This window comes from Arvicanthis niloticus, chromosome 11 (assembly GCF_011762505.2).
Source record: "Arvicanthis niloticus isolate mArvNil1 chromosome 11, mArvNil1.pat.X, whole genome shotgun sequence".
Classification (NCBI taxonomy): Eukaryota; Metazoa; Chordata; class Mammalia; order Rodentia; family Muridae; genus Arvicanthis; species Arvicanthis niloticus.
Genome location: NC_047668.1, coordinates 15,471,384 through 15,494,876, shown reverse-complemented (window position 1 = coordinate 15,494,876; position 23,493 = coordinate 15,471,384). Strand labels below are relative to the sequence as shown.

The window sequence follows — 23,493 nt, the reverse complement described above, 5'->3', positions numbered from 1 at the left end:
AATGGGTAGACGGATGGTGCATCCTTTCCATGTGCTCTGTTTCGTTCCTTATGTTCTCTCTGTTTTAGATGAAAGATCTTTAAAACAGAAAGAAAAGAAAAGAAAAAAAGAAAGAAAGAAAGAAAGAAAGAAAGAAAGAAAGACCACTACCTAAGGGAGGCATCCATATGAAGGTCAGAGGAGAGCTTAGGAAGTTGGTTGTCTTCTTTCCTCATGTGGGTTATGGGGATCAAACTCAGGTTGTCAAATTGGGGGTCAAATGCCTTTACCTGCTGAGCCATCTCAGCAGCTGAGACAAAAGTGCTTATTTTTGAATCTTGAAAATTTTTTACATATTTCAGTTGGAAATTGTCCTCTTTGCAAATTTGGACATCCTAATCTGTTTTCCCACTAAGTTTCCGATTTCTGTTTTTGTTTTGTTTTTTTGTTTTGTTTTTGGTTTTTTTGTTTTGTTTTGTTTTGTTTTCAATATAGAGATAAATCATCCACTTAAAACATTTTAGCTAAGAAATAAATAGATGTTGTAGTTTTCTTGCCTGGGACACAGCTCTGCCATGTGGGTTATATGCACAAGGTAGAAACCATTCCTTTGAGAAATGCAGTCTGTCCTTCTCCTCTTGGGTCCAAATGGACTTATAACTGCTTCACAAGGACTAGGAGAAATTATGCTTTGTGGCTACTGAGGCAAGAACTTCAAAGTGCACATAGTACATCTTGGTCTTTGAAACACTGACTCTTGGAATCTTGGGTAGTCCTGTAATTTAATGCTACTTTAGGCCATCTTGCTGGGAGGGTCTCAATCAGAGAGGCTGTACTAGCCTGGGGTGCCCAGTTCCAGCCAAGCCAGCCCATTAGTAATCTCAAATTGGGCTTGGGCCTGTGAAAGAATTTGGTGCTGAATGACTTAAGTCTTCAGCCACTCCCTTGTTCCAGAGCCTACATGAGATCCTAGACATTGTGGTGCTAAAACAGACTTCCTCATTGTGCCATATTCAAAGCAAGGAGACTATGAGTAGAATTAAGTGATTATTTTTGCCACTGAGTTCGGCAAAGTTTGTTATGTTGTAATAAATAGCTGGAAGCTCACCCTACTCTGACCACAGATAGCTGGACTATGGCGATAACTTCTTTCTGCTCTTCTGACATCTGCTGAGATTTCTCTTCAAATTTCTCCACACAAGGCTAAGAGTTTTTCAGCTCCAATACTCTTCCAACATAGCTTTCTAGTTCATTGTTTTATTAAGCCTGAGGTATGTAATGGAGTTTAACTACTAAGTGATAAAATATGACAAGACATATGACCATGTAATTGTTAATGTTTTGTAGATTGAAAATAGATAATAACAGCAAAAATGAAAGCCACCAGAGAAGACTGTAGCTGTGAGCTTGCAGATGCCTAAAGACCTGTAGGCAGGTGGACAGACTGTCAGGAGATAATAAACATCAAATAGTAAGGGGATAAATGTAAAGTCAATGTTATCTGTGTTAGTTTAGGTCAACTTCACACTAAAGAAGGAAACTCACTTGAGAAGTTGCCACCAACTGATTGGCCTGTGGAAAAGCTTGTGGCATTTCTTAATGACTTGTGTGGAAGGGTCCATCCCACTCTGGGTGGTACCCCCCCCCCCGGGAAAATGGACCTATGAGGAAGGTAGCTGAGCAAGTCAGGAGAAGGGAGTCTATAAGCAGTGACCCTTCATGGTCTCAGCCTCAGTTCTCGCCTCCAGGTTTGTCTTGAGAGCTTCCCTTGGTTTCCCTTGATGACAGACTATAACTTACCAGCCAAATAAATCCTCAACACCATGACCTGGTCATGATGTTTATCACAGTGAAAAAAAAAAAAAAAAAAAAAACTAATAGTCAACCAAGAATAAGATTATTTATAAATGTATAAATAATCAATTATGGGCATCAGTTTTCAGATTGGATGATCAATACTAAAGGCCATGTCACACCAAAGAATTATTTTACTCAACTCCAGCTTGGTGAAACAACAAATTTTGGATTACTTACAGGAACATGGGTGGGGGTTACTTTCAGGGTCACAGCCAGGTCATAGGCAACTATACCACCAGAGAGTCTCCTCTCCCCACCAATAATTAATAACCACTTATATATCCTGGGAGAAGAGGGGAAGGGCTCTTGATCCTTCTGTGACCTCTATCCCTCCACAGGAGAATGGCAATAGTCTCGTGCCTTGAGGGTCCCTTGTGGCTAATCTCAACTACTCTGATTCTAAGATGACAAGAGCTTGCATGCCTGGGAGAAGTTTACATACCCATTTGTCAAGTATTCTCACTGTCTTTAATATAAAGACAAAACCCTGCCAGGCCTGGTTGCTCATTTCTGTAATTCTAGCTGTTGTAAAGTAGAAACAGGAAAGGCAGAAATTCAAGACCAAGCTCAGCTACATGGCAATTTCAAGGGCAATCAATAAGCCAAAAGACTAAACATCAAAACCGTGACAAGAACCACATGGTCTAATCTTTACCTCCAGATACACATCTCCTGTCTTTAAGGCAGTAATTTTGAATTTTGGTCGCATATTAAAATTACCTAGGGAGAGTAAATTCAGTGTCTTATCTTCTCTAATCATCATTAAAATTGAGGAATGGACTTCAGGACCTTGGATGTTTCCAAAGCTTCCTAAGTGCCATCAGGGTTGGGGACCATTGCTTCAAAGTCTCTAGCCACACTGGGGTTTTCCTACTCTCTTCAAACCAGAAGATTTCCCCCAACTCTTCAAAGCTGGATTGATGAACCAGCCTTCTATCCTTTTCTGTCGCCTGCCTTTTAACTTGGTCCAACTCTTCGTTAGAGAACTCTTCCCTGAACTGCCTACCTAAGCCAGGTCTCCCATGTTATGTTTCTACTGCACCCGTGTTTTTGTTTATTTTTAGATTTTAATTTAATTACACCATTTCTCCCTTTCCTTTCTTCTTTAAAAATCTTCCCTGGTCTCCTTCAAACCCATGGCCTCTTATTTCATCAATTGTTATTGCATTCATATATTTGTTTGTATATGCATATATATTCCCAGATATCACCTGCTGGGTCCATATAATATTACCCATATGTATGTTTTCAGGGCTGAGCATTTAGTCCTAAACAGTGGGTGCACTCGCTCCAATACCTTTTAAAGAGCACATGGTATGTAACATTTCAGCTCATATGAACTTTTATTCTTAATGTGTCTCTTCTGTATGAAATTCTAAAACACATGAGAATTTATCCATGATTATATGCAGAACTTAGGGTAAAGTGAAGAAACAACAAAAATACATGGAGTGGACATGAGTGAAGAAATGAACGGGGCTGTGGGAGACGGCAGGCATCTCCCGGATGATGGGGTCAGATACAACGTGGGATGAAGACACAGAACAATGTTAGCTTCAATTTTTTTAATGAACTTTAGAAAACCTTACATGTTGGGAGCCGACTTTAGTAGAAAGCGGCTAGATCAACTTTGCAGTCATCTGGAACCATATACCCTGATGAAAGACTTGGTTGTCAAAAGCCTATAACAGCTGAAGCACATTCTGATAAATATAAATGTTTATCCCACATAGCTTGTTTTGCTGTTTAGTGACCTCAGCTGTATGGTGCACGTGGTAAAGTGTTTTCACCTGTGTTCTCCTGCTTGCGTATATAAATACCTCAGAATTCTCTTCAATAGGAGAGACTCGATAAGAGAGACTTGATAAAAAAGAGACTTGATAAAAGAAAGAGACTGAATCACACCCTGTCTTGTCTCCATTCTTCGAGTCTCCTGCCCTAGCAGCCCCACTCTCTCTCTTGACCAGAGCACTAAGCCCCCAAAAGCATTGAGGCAAAGCGTTGAGGCAAAGCGTTGAGGAAGAGTAAAAGCCACAACACTTACAGAATGCATTTACTGTAATCCAGTTTCCATATTTTATATTTTAACAGCTCCCAATCAAACTACAGTCATGAGTAATTTTAGTGTTTTTAAGTATTAGAAATTTCAGTTATTTTAATTTGATGTACTGACACAAATGAAGAAAGGACAAGAGAATCTAGGCGTACTCTGAATGAATTAATATGAATGAATGAATGAATGAATGAACAACTTCTGAAGTTTTGAAAAGTGCAATGTTTGTACCAAGGTGCAAAGGCCATCTCTGCACATGAAAACACAACACAACACTACCAGGGCATCCTCTCAGGGAGCTCCCAGCGAGTTGGAAATGGGGATTTTGAATTTGGTAGCATGGTATTTGATCATTTAGTCACTAAACATGCAGCTCAGAACACCTCAGGTGCTTGCTGTGGTGCTTATTACTGTGAAGGATTTCTCCTAGAAGTTCATAGAGTTGATGAAAATCCTATATTTAAACCAAAACTGGAGAAATTTCGCTTTAATACCTTCCCCTTCTTCTTTTTTTAAAAGATGTGTTAATATTAAAGGACTGTAGTGTATAATCCAAACTTGGAGTGTCACAAATATTTTTAACCCCACTTCTCAATAACTTGTCACTTAAGAGACTGGATGAGATCCCATATGGTGATAAAGTCTTAATGTATAAATTGAGCCATTACTTAGTTCTTAGGTTTTCTTACATAATTGGCTGTAAAACTGCCTTCACAGTGACCCCTTTAGTCGCCATGATCTAAGTATTTGTTCTGGAGTATATACAATGCCCATTTTGTTTCTGTTAAAGACTGGGGCTGGGTTGGTGTCTCCACTTTTTTTTTTTTTTTCAGAAAGTATATTTGTTTACAAATTTGCAGTGAAGAAAAAGCAATAATAACACAATCTGCAGACAGCCGTCTCTAAGGTTCTGTCTTGGCAGTCAAGTCTGGATCCCACCTGTTTCAGGGGTGCTTGGCAAGCACCTTGTGCGTGCGTGCGTGCGTGCTCAATAAGCTCCTCTGCGCATGCACAGTTACAGGTGCTGGCTGACCTTTTAACTCTTCTAATTTTTTTCTTTTACAAGTGTGTCAGGGAAATAGTCGGTCTGTAGGTATTAGCAAAAGGCATTTTGTGCTATGGTTATAAGACAAATGTAATTAGCAGACAGTTCCAAACACTATGAAGACTTTCAACAGCGAAAACAACATTTTAAAAAACCCCAGCAATGTTCACACATCATTGGATGTTGACTACTTTTGTTGTCAAATGATTTCTCTTTACTTCTTTGGCACCCTTTGGTCTTAGAGGGCATTTCTCTGCAGCTATTTGTTGCCATGTGTTTTGCACACCTCTGCAAATCCAATTTTGTGCCTCAAAACTACTACTGTGTAAGATAAGAGTTGTTTTAGCTTCATTTTTTTTTCAGATGAGAAAAATGAGGCTCAGAAGACCTCAATCACTTGCCCTTGGGTGGGTGGCAGAACTTTGCCATGCTACTTGGAGAAAGTCTCTGGAACCAGAGGGCCCCGGAGCCCGGAACCTGACGCTCCAGAGAGAACGGCAGAAAGTGTGACAGAGTGTATGTCCATATCCCCCACGCTTAGAGACTGTTGCAGCAAAGGCAGAGAATAAAGCAAAAATTATCACTACAAGCACTAGATGGAGGGAGGAGTCACACAAGCACTGTGTAAAGATAGGTTGATGCTTGCGAACAGGAGGAGAGGTGCTGGAGAAAAGGACCGTTCCTCAAGTCGGTTCTGGAGACTAGGACCTCTCCCCCAGTCAGTCATTAGCAAACCGCTCACAGCATTCCCCAAGGGACACTGACTTTCAATGCAAGGTCTTCTTTTGTATTGCAAGCATGACACCCATTTTTCCTGCTACATGTACAGAGTCACTTAACAACGAAACGATGCAAATATTTGTCCCTGAGTGCTAGGCACATTGTGTTTCAATTGCAGATCCGTGAGTAGTAGCTTATGACCCACTCCTAATGGTACCAGGCATCTTTCCCCAATCTATATTCACATCAGTTCCATTTTCAAATGAGTCAAATGGGAAGCAGAACTTAGCCGGTCAGAGCTTAACACCTCTGATTTATGGTTAGAAGTATCTTAATAGGATCATTCATTTTCCTTCACTCCTTCAGAACATCTGATGTTACAAGTTTCTAGAAATGATCGTGTATCCTCTGGTTCTGCAAAAAAATATAATCTTTATCTCCAAAAGTGACCTTCAAATGAGCAGGAAATGAAAGCCAGCTGCTCTTCCTCAGTCACCTTGCCTTGCTTTACTGATGTGTCATAATGGAAATCTTGAAAGCCAGAAAGCTCAGAATTATTATGATATTTTAATCTTTTTAGGTTAAGTGTGACTGTGGGGGTGGAGGGCAGAAAGTATTAGTTTAGGCCTGGCTTTATGAAATATCTTTTTCTTGTCCTTTTCTCCTTGTTCAATTGCTTTAGGGTCTCTCTTCTGTAAATCTTCTATTTCGGAGACTTTCATTGGCTTCAGTCTCTACTGCATATACTTTATAAGTGATGGGATTAATGAGATTGTTGAGCAATTCTGGGCGCTCCAACCTCCTTCCTACCCTCCCGTTCTCCTTCCCAACCCTTGAGGATATGAGCTACTGTATGTTGTTGTTTTAATATTTGCAAATAAGCCAGCTAGTTCTGGCTCCATTCTCCACTCTCAGACATGGAGTATCTAAACAGTGTGGGAAGGGGGCACATGTCAGGATGCAGAGGGTCAGTGCCTGGATCTCCCGCTCTCCAAGCATCCTGAGCTTGCTTACTGTCTTTCTCCAACGCTGCCATCTTGTCTTTCTGTTGTACCTGGGACTTGAGCTCCCATTCCCAAGCCATTGGGATAGATCTTTTCAAAGTGCACACCCCCCTCATCGGGTTTTGAGCAGCTCTTAATAATAAATCAATGGCTTACCTGGAGTAATACATTTGATTTCTGATGTAGAGATAATTGCTGGCTTTTTGTTTCTAAATACATGCCAACGATAGATAAAAATGGAGATCAAATAAGGAATTTACAAGGGATGCTGTAGTAACTATAAAGTGACTCTTCAATATCACCATTTTTATTTCAGCTATAAGATTGTGCCCCAGTCATTGGTCATATTCACTGATATTGTCTGAGATGACCAGAATTTTTAAAATCTCTACCATCCCACATATTGTTGGCTTGTTTTTATTTGTTACATTAATATCATTATTATAATTAAATAATTATCATTGTAAAAACATCATGTAATATATAACAAACTGAACAGCACTTCTAGGGTCATTCTCAGTAGACGTTAGATGAGAATTTTGTGTTCTCCTGGATTCCCATGTAGAAACAGAAATGTATAGATAAGATAATTAAATTCATTTAATCAATATACAACAAAAGTGCATTTCTATTCTGACTTTGTCATGGCTACTCAGCTCGTAGCTGCTTTCCTTCCTCTGATGTCTGTATACTAGGGGGACTGTCCTGGATTTGGGGACTGGTGTCTCGGCTTTATAAGTGTCCCACACTAGATGGATTAAGCATCTAACACTCACATTTTAAGGCCTCAAGGAGATATTTTATGATGATATTTAACAGACCGCATACCTTTCCCTTTAGGGAGGCCATAAAATTCAGAGAGTGTAGGTGCAGATCTGAAGCTCAGGCCTCCAAGTCTCCATCGTAAGTTTGATTTGTCTTTTATTATGGTCCATCAGTGTGCTGTGACTCCTTTCCCTCTGGTGGCCACAGATTCTCTTCCCTTACATATTTGTTTTTATAATCACATGGTGATTTTTTTTAAGAAGATGGAATTCCCATATATAAGACTATAACAAGGACCATTTTGTTGTTGCTGCCGCGGAAAAATATATAGCCGAATTAATGAGATTGTTAATATAAATTCATGAGGCCACAATGTTCGTGGGAGTCTGGTAATAATTGTAAAAGCCAATGGGGAGTTTCCTCTGAGTAAAAAAAGTCTCTCTTCTGACTAATAAAAAAAAAAAAAAGCTGGAAGGAGAAGCTTCTGATTTGGGGGTCTTTATTTACAATGACAGAAAGAAGGTAGGGTCGGCCTGCACACTAAAGTGTGGTCTAAATTGTCAGCCAGTAACAGGAAACTCCAGGTCGTCTGCTTCTCTAAAGGACATGCTGTGAAGAAAGAGGGGGGGAAGAGTGTTCCTTCATAAGGTAGCCACTGTAGGTTAGGTGTCAGATGTCCTGTCCCACCAGGCAGGATTCAGAGTCTTTGTTCTTGTGGGTACAGAGTTATCCCTGTACAGAGGCTCTCAGCTAGCCCCTTTCTGTGGTTAAACACCTTCCTCCAAACACCCACAGGCACGGCTTGTTTTGCCTTTGCTGTCTCTTTGCCATTTTATTTCCACTGGTGACAATCCTGAGGCTTCAGAATCTGGGGCACACTATCCCATTGTTCATGTTCACTGGAATCAGCTGTGTTTCTCACTTTCCCATAAATTGGGCATAACAGGAAGTTTGGTCTAACTTCTCTTTTCTCTCTTCAGAATCAGAGTCAACAGTCAGCCATTTGCACTAACCTAAACTTTGTTATTGTTTACACCAACACACCCCTTCTAATGCTATTAGAGTCACAGTGGACACAGACCCCAGAGATCTGCTCCCCTAATGCTCTAACCATCTCTAACCATGGGCCACTTTATGACAACAAAGGGTGAGCAGCTGCTTCACCCCTGCCTCCATTACTTGTTACAATGATTACTGGCATCCTGTATTCAACCAGTCTCTCCTTTTATCCCCTGTTTGATGGCTACAAAAAATATTTGAAGGAATTAAAGGACTAAGATTAGCAATTCTTAACTGAATCTCTTCTATCATAACATTCTATGCATGCCTATATATCTAATCTATACCTTACCTGCTGGATGCCTCTATCTATCTATCTATCTATCTATCTATCTATCTATCCATCCATCCATCCATCTATCCATCCATCCACCCACCTACCTATGTATATATTTTTGTATATATATATATATATATATGTATGAATGTATGTATGTGTGCATATATATGTACATATGGATGTATGCATGCATGTATGTATCTACCTACCTACCTATCTAATATCTGTGTGACTATATCTACCATCTATCATCTACCAACCTATCTACCTACCTGTCTTTCTGTTTTTCTGTCTGTCTGCCTACCTGCCTTCCTGCCTGCCTGCCTGCCCATCCATCCATCTACCTACCTCTATATGTGTACCCACATTCATATTTGTATCTATATCTGTATATCTGTATATATATATATATATAATCTCCTTTCCCAAGAACTCAGCCCACAATTCAAGAGAATCAATGCAACACTGAAACAAGAGAAATAAACAAATCATAGTCATCTCCTCTCTGGCAGGGAGGGTACTGCAAAAGCTCCAAGACAGTCAGACAGCTGGCCCAGGGTCAAGGCTGACCTCTATGGCTCTAAAGTCCTGAGGCTCCACTACCCTAGTTTTTCTTTTGTTCTGTTCCCTTTGAGTGAAAGGCACATATACTTCTCGGGGCTGCATGAATGGGAAGTGAAATAGAACAACGTGAAGTGTACTGTGGACTTCGAGCAGAGTAAACACACAGCATTCAAACTAAGAAGCTTGTAAAACACAAGGAGGGAAAGTCTGGTCTTTCTCTGCTTAGGTGGATGGAATCATCACAGCCAAGTGAGTATGGATTTAAACCCACACTACACACACACACACGCACACACATTGATCTTTTAGATTATTTCTCTACTTTTTTTGTTTCCTTTCGTAAGAAAAACAGTATTTTTATCATTTCACAAACAAAGAAAGTAGTTTTAAAATAGTATTGCTTGCTCTACGTCCACATCAAAAGCTCTCTGATTTGGAAGCTCAGAAATGTGTGTCAGTGTCTGCAGAGGAAGGAGAGGATTTGTGTGGGGCAGGGCTCATGTTCTCTGATGCACGTTCTTTTTACATAACACTCTGTTCTGTCCCAGAACTAATTAACAGCATGTTACACTTTGTTCTGTTGTTTCTATATTAAAATAAATGTTTCTTTTTTTAACTTTTCAGTATGAAACTGCATGGAGAAGCAATGTTCATAGAGAAATACAGGACAGAAAGATTACTTCCTGGGTTCCAGTATCGCCTGTCATCTTCATACGGAAGCATCGTCTCCCTGTTGTCTTTTCTTCTCTATGTGTTCAAGATCTGCAAGGAGTTTGTAAAATGATGTTTATTGGATGCTGGTTTGGGGTAATGAAGGCAAAATCAGAACATTCTATTGACTAATCAAAGGATTAAGAGTCAGTATCCACTGGCTTATCTACCCAAGGATTTCTTTTAATGTTCATATTGCTTTATTTCTAAATTTGAAGGCTGTATTTTATATTTTACATATAGCAATGCAGCTTATATACTAAGCAACATTATAATAGAATGAGTCTACCTAGAATGGGTTTTTGTTTTGTTTTGTTTTGTTTTGTTCTGAGAAAGGACCTCACTATGCAGCCCCAGGTGTCTTAGAACTCACTCTATAGACAAAGTGGTTTTGAACTCACAGAGATCTGCCTCTTCTGCCTCTGGAGTGATGGGCATAGGGCAACATGGTCAGTGAGTTGATATAGCTTTTTAAATTTTTAGTATTTTAATATTATAATATAATTATATCATTTACCCCTTCTTTTTTCTCCTACCAAACCCTTCCCATGTACATAAAAGAGAAGTGCATTCTCTTTCAAATTCATGCCTTTTATCTTTAATTGTTCTTAAACACACACACACACACACACACATATATATGTATGTATTTAATTATTCCTAAACACACAAATCCAACCTGCACAGTAGATATTATGTTACTTGTTTGTGCACAGTTTTAAGCAGAAGACATAAAGGAAAACCCCTGTCCCCAATTTTAAATAAAAACCACTGATGGCCTGCGTAATAGGAATTGAGCATGGCTAGTCACTGGATATCACCACATTGATCCACTCAATGTTCATATTTCAGTTTTCATTTAAGGGGTTAGAGAGATGACTCGGCAGTTTAAGAGAGCATGTGCGCTGCTCTTGCAGAAAACCTGAGCTCAGTTCTCAGCACCTACATCAGGCCTCTATGGGCACCTGCACTCACATGCACATATTAGCAAACAGACACATAATTTAAAATAAAATCATCTTTTAAAAATAGCATTTCACTTGGAACAATAATGTGGCTTTTTCTCAAGTAAGCTGATATGTGAAGCAACAACAAAAAAATAGTCCGTGGGGCTAATGGGGAGAATTATCTGCAGGGTAATGGTGTCTAAGGAATTCTTGTCACTTGCTTTGCCTAGCTTTGGCTTCGAAATCCAAACAACAAGTTAATTCTAGAAGCAGCCCATTTGTGAGTGGGTTAGATCTGAGAGTTAGTATAATCAATTGTCTGAAATTTAGGGGTTGTTTTCCTTTCCAAAAGTTTTAGAAATGTGTCTTAGTTTGGGTTTCCATTGCTGTGAAGAGACACCATGATCAAGGCAACTGTTAAAAGGGACAGTATTTAATTGGGGCTGGCTTACAGGTTCCAGAGGTTCAGTCCATTGTCAGCATGACAGGAAACATGGCAGAGCCCAGGCAGACATGGAGAAGGAGCCGAGAGTCTTGATCTTAAGGCAACCAGGAAAGAGTCTTGCAAATAGAAAAAAAAATCATTTAATATCTTCTAGAATCTTCTTTGTGTTCACAAAGTCACAACTTAACTTGGATGTTATGAAGATGTACTTTCAGCAGTCAGTTCCAAAATGAGGACGTGTTAAAATCTACTGGTCTCCAAATGAATAGGTAAAGTTAAGAATCATTTTTATATAACTTCAAGTATCAGAATGGAAATAAGGTCTTATTTGCACTCAACCCCAAACCCTGTCTATATCAATAACTGTGGATATGAATCCTATCTAAAAAGCAATCCATTTGTCAGGCGACAATAGCAGAATGCATAAGTCCTGTTGGGCGATTTGTCTTGGGCTACCTTAGGAACACGTGCCTCTGTGTTGGTGTTGTCTCTCCCTTTATCCTTCCAGCATGTGCAAGCTGGGCTCTTCTCAGACTCTAGAGTGAGTTCAGAGAGGTTGCAGGAGGGGAGTCTCATGGCCACATATGAGGTAACCTTATCCCAACATTCGGATCTTTGTGTTTGAGAGTATTATCCAGATTACATGTCATAATCTGTAAAAGCTCCCCTGCTAGCGCCCTGCTTGACTTCCTTCCAGATGAAATCTCTTCAAATAAATCCTGTATCACAATCATACTATGTTTTGTGTCTGGAGCCAAGGAGAAAAAAAAAAATTATGCATGTAGAAAAACAAGTATCCACCCAGGGTAAAAAGCTGGATTGATGACCCTCCCCGTCTATCATCACTAGGGAAAATTAGTTCCTGTAAAGAAAGCCAATAGAAGCATTTAGGATGAAGTAATTCATCTGCTGATCCCTCATTCCACTTGGATTTTCCTTCCCCTGTCCCCACCCTTTTTTTTAAATAAATGCCCAGTTTGAATGTGTCTAGATAAAGACACGACTTATTTATTAGCACTCAGAGCTTCTTATAAATTTGATATGATTTATGAATTTTTAATAATCCTTCTAATTGTTTCTTTACATGAGTTACTACTTTTTTTCAAAAGCTAAACTTCATTTGCTTTTATTACAGTGAATGAATGAAAGAAAAAAATTGAGGTTTAAATAAAAAGTCGTCCCACCTCCTACCATAAAACACCAGTGATAGGGCACACACTGTTATTTTCATGAAATGGACAGAATTCAACAGCTCTCACTTGTTATCACAGCTGGTGGGCAAAATATTTATGGGGGAGCACTTTAGAAAACAACTTCAAAAAACTTGCATTCTCACTGGAAAGTTCTGGTGTAAAGAAACTGTAATTAAATTTACTTACCAAATACCCTATTTTTCAGAAGCAATTTCTCCTTTTATGAAAGCTTAAAAAAAAAAAAATCCAGAGAATAACTTTGTCAGTCAATGGACCTTCAGCATCCTTAAGTTTAGAACTTGCTTCTAGATCAAATAATCTGTTGACATCTTTGGAATTCCAAGGGTGATGGGAGCCAATAAAAGGGTGTTAGTTTTTAGATAAACATCCTCCAGACCAGTGGTTCTCAGCCTTCCTAATACTACGCCCCTTTAATACAGTTCTTCATGTTGTGGTGACCCCCAACCATAACATTATTTCATTGCTACTTCATAACTATAGTTTTGCTACTGTTATGACTTGTAATGTAAATATCTGTGTTTTCCATGGTCTTCGGTGACCCTTGTAAAATGGGTCATTCAGCCCCTAGGTTGAGAACCACTGCTTTAGGGCATCTTAGGGTCACTAATGCTGTGATAAAACACCATTACCAAAAGAATGTGGAGAAAAGGGTTTATTTCAGTTTAGAGTTCCGACAACACAGTCCATCACAGAGGGAAGTTAGGGTAGAACCTCAAGCAGGACAGGATCCTGGAGGCAAAAGCAGATGCAGAAGCCGTTGTGATGCTTACTGGCTTGCTTCCCATGGCTCAATTAGCCTGTTTTCCTAAAAGCCCCTAGACCACTTGCTCAGGGGTGGTACTACCCAGAGCAGGCTGAGTCTTCCCACATCAACCATCAATCAAAAAAAAAAAAAAAAAAAATACATCACAAACTTTCCTACAGGTCAATCTGGTGTGTGTGTGGTTGGGGGGAGGGGTTCTCAGTTAAGGTTCCCTCCTCCCAGATGACCCTAGCTTGTGACAAGCTGACCTACAACTAGCCAGCACAGACTAGCAATTGTCCCCTGTCTCCCAGCATGTCTTAGTTTCACAGCATATATTCCAGCCCCCAAATGCTACTGTGTGTTCTACCATTCTTTCATGTAAACCCTTCCTGGTCCATTCCAGATGTGTCATAACGCTCTTAACAGTGATCTTAAGTCTTCCCACATGACTCACACTGAGGCGGAGCCCTGAGCCTCCTCTAGCTTGGTTTATTCTTACGTAGAAACCTAAGGTCACAGAGCCCAAGCAGAGGAAGCTGCTACTTTTGGATATAAGTGTCTTCATCCCCTCTGTACTCCAAGGTCAACCTTGGCTTTCCGGGCCCACGCTGCTCAGGTCTCTTCAGTGATGCTTATTTTGAGTTCTACAGCCCCTGGTCTGTAAGATCTGTTCCCACCTCATCTAAACCACCTTGATTTAATAATAGCTTTAATATTTAATTTAGCCTTATTATCTGGACAAGGAACCTCACTCATCCTTGTAACTCCAGTACTTGAGAGATACAGGATGAATGCTATGAGTTTGAGACCATCCTGGGCATCAATACTCATCCCCCTTTGCTGAATATATTCCATAACCATCCTTTGATAAGTAGATCACTCATGTTACTGTTGTCCCACAGTTTGTCTCCTCTAAATTAATTTGGAAGTGAATTCCTTTAGCTGCAAGATGTCTGGTCCAAAAATTTGGCTAATTAAGCACATCTTATTTAAATGTGATAGAAAGGGTCCAAAGAAGTAGAAGAGTCCATGGGGACCTTACAGATGAGGGATATTTCCTTGTCCTTGTGCTCCTTGGAAAATGAGGAACCATTCAAGTGTGAGAAATGAATCTCATATTAGAGTAGTGTAAAAGTTCAACCTCTGAAAGAATAAAAATTGACAATAGTCATGTCATCTTGTGCCTCTGCCATGTCTGCCTTGTTGCCTGCATCTTTCCAGGCAAACATGGTTCTTTCCCTTTCTACTGTCCTTGCCCATGTTTCTTAATCTTGAACCTGGTAGGACTATGTGTGTTCTCATGGTCTTTAGAATACAGGTCCCAGGGCAAGAGAAACCTCTTCAGGGTCTCCACAGGGTGGTCCCCACTCCAGTCCCTTCTCATAGGCCCTTAAGAATTCAATTTGTTTTCTAGGTGCATCAGTGCTGACATTTAAAATCTGGTGATCAATTATTTGAACAGAGTTGCTGTTTGACAACTCATGAGCTGATCTGGTGTCTTTATAAAGCAGCTTCATCTAAGGTGATAGAATCGAAAGTCATAGCTTCGGTAGTGTTGTTTTTTTTTTTTTTTTCTTTCTTTTTTTTTTTTTTTTTTTTTGCATGGTTGACAAACAACCATATTGTTTGTCAAGCATGAGGTTCCCGAGCCTGATCTTTTCAAATTCCAAGTCAGAAGTTTGCCTGAGACTCAGTTCTGCAGCAGAATCTGCATGTTATCACCACCCAGAAGGGAGAACTTTGTTCCTCTCCCTTTGAGAAGCACTAGAATGAAAAAAAAAAAAAATCCCATCTAAAGTGTCGGTGGAACTTGTAATTAGACAAATTACATACATTAGCGGGAACATTTCAATTATCAGTAGCACACTCCTAAATTCATTTAAATAAAGCCTGCCTAGATGCCAGATCCATAGACCCAGAAAGTACAGGGTCAGACCTGGCTTCAGTGTCACAGAACCATCTGCTACTTTCAAAGGTCATAATACTTGATTTCTCTCCATCTTTTGGAAGTCTTTTTGTTGTTTGTTTGTTTCTTGGTTGGTTGGTGCTGGTACTCGGCTTCTTTCGGGAATTTTCTAAGGGGTGTCGACATGGCCACCAGCAATTCTATCCTTCAGTGCTGCTCAGTAAACTTCCCACGACCATGTCATATTGAACTGAGCCATGTCACATTCCCACTATCCCCAAGTCAATTTCCATGGTCAACGGTAGGATACCAGGCTCCGTGTGACCCCACAGATACAAGAGTATAAGAGAGTGCTGTGGCACAGAGGAGGTTGGGATATGGGGTCAGCTCTAAGCCCCACAAGAGCTGCTGACACGATGTTCTCACCCTTTCTGCAAAGACTAGCACATGGGTCATAGACCCAGGTCTACTTCCTTAGACATTTGGTGCTAATAGATGCTATTAAAGTTAAGATTTCCTCTAACTACATGGACACATAGATAATCGTACATTTCAACTTCCCAGTGGCAGAGCACTGAAGCTATATGGTTTTTTTTCCTACAATCTGCTAATAACTGCATCTTAGTGTTGATTATTAGCTTAGCTGTTCAAGAGAGGAGAAGGGGTGCCTGAGCAAATGGTTTCTGTGAATTCGAGTCCATTAGACAGTTAGTTTTCCATTATGTTGAATTGAATTGGCACCACTAACTATGATGGCAGGGCAGTAAACTGATTAAGAGGGGGAAAAATCTGCTAAAAGAGAAGAGGAGTAAAGGCAGTGGAATTAGAAATGAATCCCAGACATAATTGGAAGAATCCAGATGAAGAAGATGTAAAGTTGCATTTCCTGTTTAAGGCAGGACTGTGAGAGGAGATGAGTCCCTGGTTATAAACCTGGGCGGGTGAAACACACTAGGGTCGCAGTGAGAATGAAATTGCTGCCTGGCTTTAGACACACCATACCTGATGTGCTGTGGGCGGGATGCTTACAAATAAGGACTGCTTTATCAGTTATGTTGTGCTGTGGAATAATTACAGAAGTCTCTGGAAGGCAGCTGAAGGCAAGGCTGAGCAGGGCATGAAGGGGAAGGAGCAGCAGACATGGGAAGCAGTTGACTTGAAAGGTCTCTGTTGATCCCACTTTCCTGTGATTCCAAACCAAATGTGTGTCTTTTGTAAAATCTTTCCAAGCACAATTCGACGCTCAGTTGAATGTGAGTCATATGTGGCTCCCTCTTCCAAGCCTTCCCAATGATCTGGTTTGGAGGGAGCTCTGTGCTCCAGTGGCCATGGCCCAGGAGGAACAGAAAAGAGCCCAACCATCTCTTTTTTCTCTTTGGAATAACTCATTATCGGTGCCTCTTATCACCAAAAGTTTAAACCAAAACTTCTAAAAATGATAAACATTAGCTTTACAAAACTCTAAAGGGTTTTGATTATTTATTAACTCAAATTTTAAGATTTCAAAAAACCAGCAAAATATGAAAGTGATATTACCTGTAAAAATCTCCAGTAATCTAATGTTCTGTCAGAACTGTAAGTTTTTTTTTTTAAAGAACACAAGTATTTGAGTTACATTTTATATATATATTCACTTTCTAAATTGCTCCTCTAAAGGACTCTACATGGTGGTTTGTTTCTAGACACTTTTAGAATGATTTGACCGTGTATTTTCTTAAAGGAAAGCAAGGTCAGTGAAGCTATAGTGAATTAGACACCAAGAAAAAGGCATGAATGTGTATAGAAGTGACTTCAAGAGCTGGATGCAGAATGACATCAGTATGTTGGCAAGAAACAGATACAGAGCAAGGCTAGACTGTCTGGTACTCAAACTGGTACTCAATTGGGTCAAACAAATGAAGAGAAAGACAAAGGTAGAGCTGAATTGTTAAACAGCCCCTGGCAAGCTGTGGTGTTTTGGTTTATAGTAAGGGTTTATTTTGTGTGTGTGTGGGGGGGGGAATTCCTATTTAACCGTTTTTCCATCCCAAGCTCTCATCTCTGTCAGCCCTGATTTTGCTCCAGCCCAGAGATAGGAGAAAGAAGCACCATTTCCCCCAAATAAGCTGGGATCATAGCTGTCCTGACCGAGTGGCACAAGCATTGTTGGGATTGCTGCTGGGCTGAAAGCAGGAGCCTAGTTGTGGAGCTTAGTTGAGAGGCTCTTAGGTTCCACTTAGGCAAAACTGGTTAGGGCAGCAATCCTGGAAGAATCAGAGGCCCAGAATGTGAAGAGCGATCTATTAAATGGATAGGAATCCTGCTCCCTAATCACTGCAACCTCTAGCTCATCTCTCTCACAGGCTCCCAGTAAACAATCCTCTTCCAGGACCTATGACATCTATTTAAGCAAGTCTCTCCCTCACCAGAGTCTAGCCTCAGATGGACTCAGTTCCAACCTCCACAGAATGGTGGCACTAGACTCACCGTCCTCCACAGCCTATGCTCTAGGACCACTTTCATGGCTTCGGTACTTTTGGTATCTGTGTAATGGCCCCACCTTATATCTCATCTTCTCATTCATCACTCAAGTGTGTTGTCCCCTCAATAGTCCAGCTGTGGAGACACAGTCACCTAGAGCCCCACTTCCTAATCTTGAAGCAGGAGCTTGTTGTTGCTACTATTATTTGGGGGAAAACCTTTCCCCTTCTTTCATCCCCTCCATTCTCCCTGTTCTGTGGTGCTCTCCAGTGCCTTCATTCTCTCCTCTTGGTCCTGACAGCTCTGATCTCTGCCCCCTGCCATGCCCTACCCCCACTTCCCCCACCCCTCACCCACTTGCACGCTAGACTCCTGGATGTGATCAGCCACACCGATGATCTCAGCATCTCCTCCCATGTCTCTTTTGCCTACTGTCTTCTTTGTTTTGGATTGTCATCTAAGGTTCAGGAGCAAAGTTCTCAAAATCACAATGCTGTACTCAGCTACACATTCACACCACACCCTCTCTGTTTAGACATCAACCTCTGTAGGTTCTAGAGTGTCTGGGCAAAACCATTACCTGCCCCTTTGTATATATTCCCCATAATCTATCTCTAATCCCATGTGCTTATTTTCAGAGACGCTCCACCTCCTGAAGAAATTAAGACATGGCATCTTAAATTCCCTTAAATCCTCCTTTGCCACCTAAAAATTGTACCTTTACCCAACCTTTCTTTTTTATTTCATTTTTTAAGGAAAAATTAAGTCCATTGCCTTATGGGGCTAATTCCATCCCTTAAGGTAATAAATGGAATCCAACAGGCTCTAACAAGAATTCCCTATCCAGTTCTCTGTCAGCATTCAGTATGCTAAGTGTCGCTCACTCTCTATCTGGCATTTTCCCTTAGCCTATCACCACCAGACCAGACCAATCAGTGGTTAATTGCAATGTCTTTGCCACTAGAAACAGTGTATTTATTGCCCTGGTGACTTCATCCCCACAAACCACCTGCAGCCTCCTCACTGCTGTTAGCTTGTTAATCCCCCTCTTTCCTCACTCCAGTCTCTGCTCAGTCACTAAGCAGGATTTCACAGATGAATCAAGCTTCTCCCATACCCATGCATGCCTCCTATATGGGAGGAGGATGCTTCTGAACAATACTGTAGCTGTTACTGGGCACATCCTTCTCCTCTGGATTATCCATGCTCTTTTCCCATTCCCCATCTTGGGTTAGCTTACCATCATTCCCTTCTCAATGCATTTACACAGCCTGTAGTGTATTTCACAATGTGCTGTTTCTATTACTATCTACTTATTTCTTGTGTTTGTGTCTTGTCTTTAAGGAGACTGGATGCTCCTCAAAACAACATCTTTTTGTTACACATACTTTTTAGTTCCAGGGATGGCAGACACTCATTAAACATCACAAACCTCCACAGACTTCATTGGAACATGTCAGGGCTTTGGGTTTGCAAATGGAATCCACACGTGCACATCTGCATCTCAAATATGGACCAGTTCTTCAGGATCTCTAACTGGAATGAATTGACATAACTCATTCCTCTCTCAGTGCTGCCTGTGCTGACCTAGCCTCCCAGGAATCTTGGAGGATGAGAAGCATCCCTGACTGTGCAGGGCTGGCTGAGCACAGAGCCAAGATGCTCATCCAAACTATGTAGAAGATAAAAGAGCGCAGATGCTGCTTGTGTCCGCACGTCGTAAACACTCAGCCTGTGGAATTATAATTTAAGGTTTTTGGAGAACTGTTAGGCAGCAATGATTTTGAAATTTAACTTCAAGTCCAGCCTTTATCTGAAATTTACATGAATCGGAACTAAAACATAATATTGTTACTTGGGTTTTACGTTTATGGAGGGTTAAGACTCCTTAAAATCAAAGGAATATAAGCAAGTGATACACATATCTCTTCTTCTAAATAAAAAGAAATTTGAAAGACATTAACCTTGCCTGCTCTCCATCTCTATGTAGGAATCCTGAAGTGGAAACTTAAGGTTTCTTTGGAAAGTCAGTTGTATCTGGTGGTGTTTTGCTGGGGCAACCATGTGAAGGAGTGTTTTCCTGGAGCAGATACAGGTGAAAGAATGTTTTGCTAAGGCAGACTTGTGAAGGAAGGTTTCACCGGATCAGATACAGGTGAAAGAATGCTCTCCTAAAGCAAGCATGTTAAAGGAACACATGATGAAGGATTCTTCGATAATGACAGGCATGTGTTGGTTCACCTTACATTGCGTAATTGAGCTTCATTTGTCAGGACTCCCGAGAGAGAAACCTGGTAGTGTGCTGCGGCTTCTTGCCGCTTCTGCAGACTCGGGCTGATGGGCAAAGTGATGTCAGCTGAGAGAGACTCAATGTGGAGTTTTGCTAAGACAGACTCACGGCTGCACGTGGCAAGTCGAGACCCATGGAGAGCGTGTGATGTTTAGAAGGAGTATAGGACACAGCAGACTGTGAGAGGGGCTTGTCGGTATTGTTGATCGTTGAGAGAGAAAACTTCTCCTGGCATCCCTGCTGACTCACGTCAATTTGGCATAGGCCTGGCTGGTCCTGCTAGCTCATGCCACCACTGCTGATTTGCCACCAAACACCATGCCACCAAACAGGACTGCTGGGATATCATGTCTTCGAGTGGATTGAGCTGCCACAGCCTGTTAACCTGTGAACTGAACAATTCAGTTCCTGACAATGCAGATGGGATTTGCTCCAAAGAACCATTTCTAAACAGGTCCACTTGCCCGGTATCCTTTCTTTTCCACTACCTCTGGTGGGTGATGGGGCTAGGAGGGAGGTTTAAACATTTAAGAACCATTATTAAAAGAAGGGTTAAGAATAATTCAAAGCTATAGAATCCTCCCAGAGAGCTATGGTACAAGCTTTCAACAATGCTTCCTGCATGGCCTGGAGTCCCTGCAGCTCTTCCTGCAGCTCCTCCTGCAGTAGCTGGCTACATCTGGAAGCACACCCCATGTTTGCAAAAGTCTTCATCACTTTTTACCCTTACTCATTCAAATGCTGGGAGCAGGGTAAGCAGATGAGTCAGCAGGGTGTGTGTCAGACAATAGGGAATGGTGAGGGTTGTGGTGACTACGGCTTACAGCCTTGACTTACTAGAACAGATGCCCTTGCTGAGAACGGTCCCAGTATGTTGTATATCACTAAGGCACAAGGGGATCTAGAAGTCCAGATATGGTTGGGACGTTTGAAGATTTCTCAGTGTGCGCAACTAGTTCAAAATGCAGCTAAAACATGATGGTGAGTAAATAAGAAATCTATGTGCCAGACTCCTCTTAACTTAAATGCTGTCTTGCAATTTTACCTTTGTTTTAAAAAAATTAAACCTCCATAATGAAGTGTATGACGTCAGGTATGTAAGAACCTGGGCTGCCCTCCATACTCACCACGATCTTCTCTAAATCCCTGGTCTTCTGACGCCAAAAATACAGTTAAGCTCACAATCAATTACACAGACTGATTTGAGAGAGCACTGGTTTGGGGGTCCTTGAAGTAAAGGATCAGTTTTTATTCTGTTTTTTTTTTTTTTTTTTTTTTTTTTTTTTCCCTAGTTCTAGTCTATTGTGGTAGTTTTCATTTGGAAAATCTACCTTGGAGCCTCTGGCTTCCCAATTTTATCCTTAGCAAATTTGGTGTGCATAACTTCCATGTCCTCGTTTAAGTCAAGAATTAAAAGAAAATAAATCGAATTTTCCTACAAACAGATTCCTGCTTCATGGCAGGCCAGTATTCCATCACCTGTACTACCAGTCCGTGTCTGTCAGTCACCCAACCAATTTGTGTTCACCTGCAAATGGTCTTCAAATCTTTGGAGAACATTTTTCAACTACTTGAATGGCTGTGTTGTCACCCAGACTACACCTCTCCTGGGTGTATCTTGTATCAAAGGTCCACAGCTAGTTTGTTAAAATGAAAGCACATTATTGTCCAGATACTTTTTCACAGATAATTTCCCACATTTGGTAAAATAATTTCAACTAAAGACTATCAAAGATTGCTACCCCTGTTTCATAGCTCTGGTGGCTTCCACCATATCTCGCCCCCCCCCCACACACACACACTTTTTTTTGAGACAGGGTTTCTCTGTGTAGTCCTGGCTGTCTTGGAACTCCCTCTGTAGTTCAGGCTGGCCTTGAACTCAGAGATCCACCTGCCTCTGCCCCCTGAGTGCTGGGACTGATTAAAGGTATGCATGAGTTGCCACCACCACTGGCTCCTATTGTCTTATCTCAAAGTCGACTACAGAGCACTACTTTCAGAGAGCACAGAGTGGCTGGAGTCCCTGGAGGGATACCTTGCTGTAGCCCTGAGGGATGTTCCTTGACAGTGAGCCCCCTACCCCCACCCCTGAAAGCACTGCTGACACTCTGAAGCTCCCAATGGTCACACACTGGGCTTCAGAACTACAGAGAAGCCCTGACGAGCTGTGTCAGAATGTCTTTCCTTGATAAATATTTTGGTAACTTTGAACTTACGTAGGAAATTATAATTTGGTTATAAAATCAATGTTTAATCTTAGAAATGCTGTGTAGCCCCAGAGAAAATCTAAATATTGCCAACATTCCATTTATATTATTCAGTTACCCTGAATAATAATCTCTATCGTAGTTGAGATTTAGAGCAGACCCTGGAAAGGCTCATGAAGGACCAGATTATAAACATTTGAAGTTTGCCGTGTGGCACATACACGTTCTCCCACTAGCAGTTACAAACATTTTTAAAAGCTGGTGGTTTTGTAAGCAAGTAGATAGTGTCCCCTCTCTTGTGTGATTGTTGTTGTTGACACTATGCACTATATATATATATATATATATATATATATATATACACTATGCACTATATATATATATATATATATATATAGTGCATATTTAAAAGCTGGTGGTTTTGTAAGCAAGTAGAGAGTGTCCCCTCTCTTGTGTGATTGTTGTTGTTGACACTATGCACTATATATATATATATATATGTATGTATATTGTGTATATATATACACAATATACATATACAATACACTATGCAACATAGTCTCTTTTAGGCATCAGAACGATCTCCAAATACTGGTAGAGGGCAAGTACTAGAATGTCCTCATGCTTCACACAATTGCAGAAGTCACTTGTGTGTGTTTACACAACGATTCGCTTTTACAAAGGGTCTCTTCCACGTGTGTCTTATATACCACAGAAAGAGGAAAACACACACCACCCACCACCAGACACAGGGATTCCTTACCTCTTTGTAGGGCAATACAGCCTCTGCCTCAGGCACTCTGTTGTGTCACAGGGCACAGCTCATCCTTGCTGTACTTTTGAATGATAAACTAGAGGTATTTTAAATCGCGTGCCAAAAAAATGTGTTCACTGCACACAGAATGGACAAAGTCCAAGTCTTAGTTTGAGTTCCGTGCTATCGACCCAATCTTCCCAGAAGAATGTGAAAACGTTACTGTTTAAGTCACATAGTTCTGTGCAACCTTTTCTTTGTAAACGTTTGGCGGTCTCAATCCTGGCTTTTTCCACTCTCTTCCAGCGAGGGTCATTTTTAAGACTGTGTCTCATCGGCACACCCATCTCCTTCATTCTCACCTTCATTTTGCCAATACTTTCTGGTGCCGGTGATAACTTGACCGGAGACTTTAAACCCTTAGTCATTTTACTAAGACTTTCATTTCCTTCTATGTTTAAACTGAAAGAATTAGTGGTTGTTTTTGG

The 23,493-nt window shown here is 40.8% G+C and overlaps 1 long non-coding RNA gene across 2 annotated transcripts in view; it reads right to left on the bottom strand.

Moving 5' to 3' along the window:
- The window catches only part of LOC143443848 (uncharacterized), a 30,476-nt gene extending 7,293 nt beyond the window's left edge, over positions 1-23,183 (bottom strand). The window contains exons 1-4 of one of the 2 annotated variants that reach the window (XR_013113160.1): positions 23,015-23,183; positions 11,437-11,545; positions 10,007-10,088; positions 7,947-8,032 (exon numbers count right to left, since the gene is read on the bottom strand). This is a non-coding gene — a long non-coding RNA (uncharacterized LOC143443848). Of the gene's footprint in view, positions 1-7,946; positions 8,033-10,006; positions 10,089-11,436; positions 11,546-23,014 lie in introns of those variants that run through there. The other variant, XR_013113161.1, reaches the window with a different exon arrangement.
- Between the last annotated feature and the right edge of the window lie 310 nt (positions 23,184-23,493).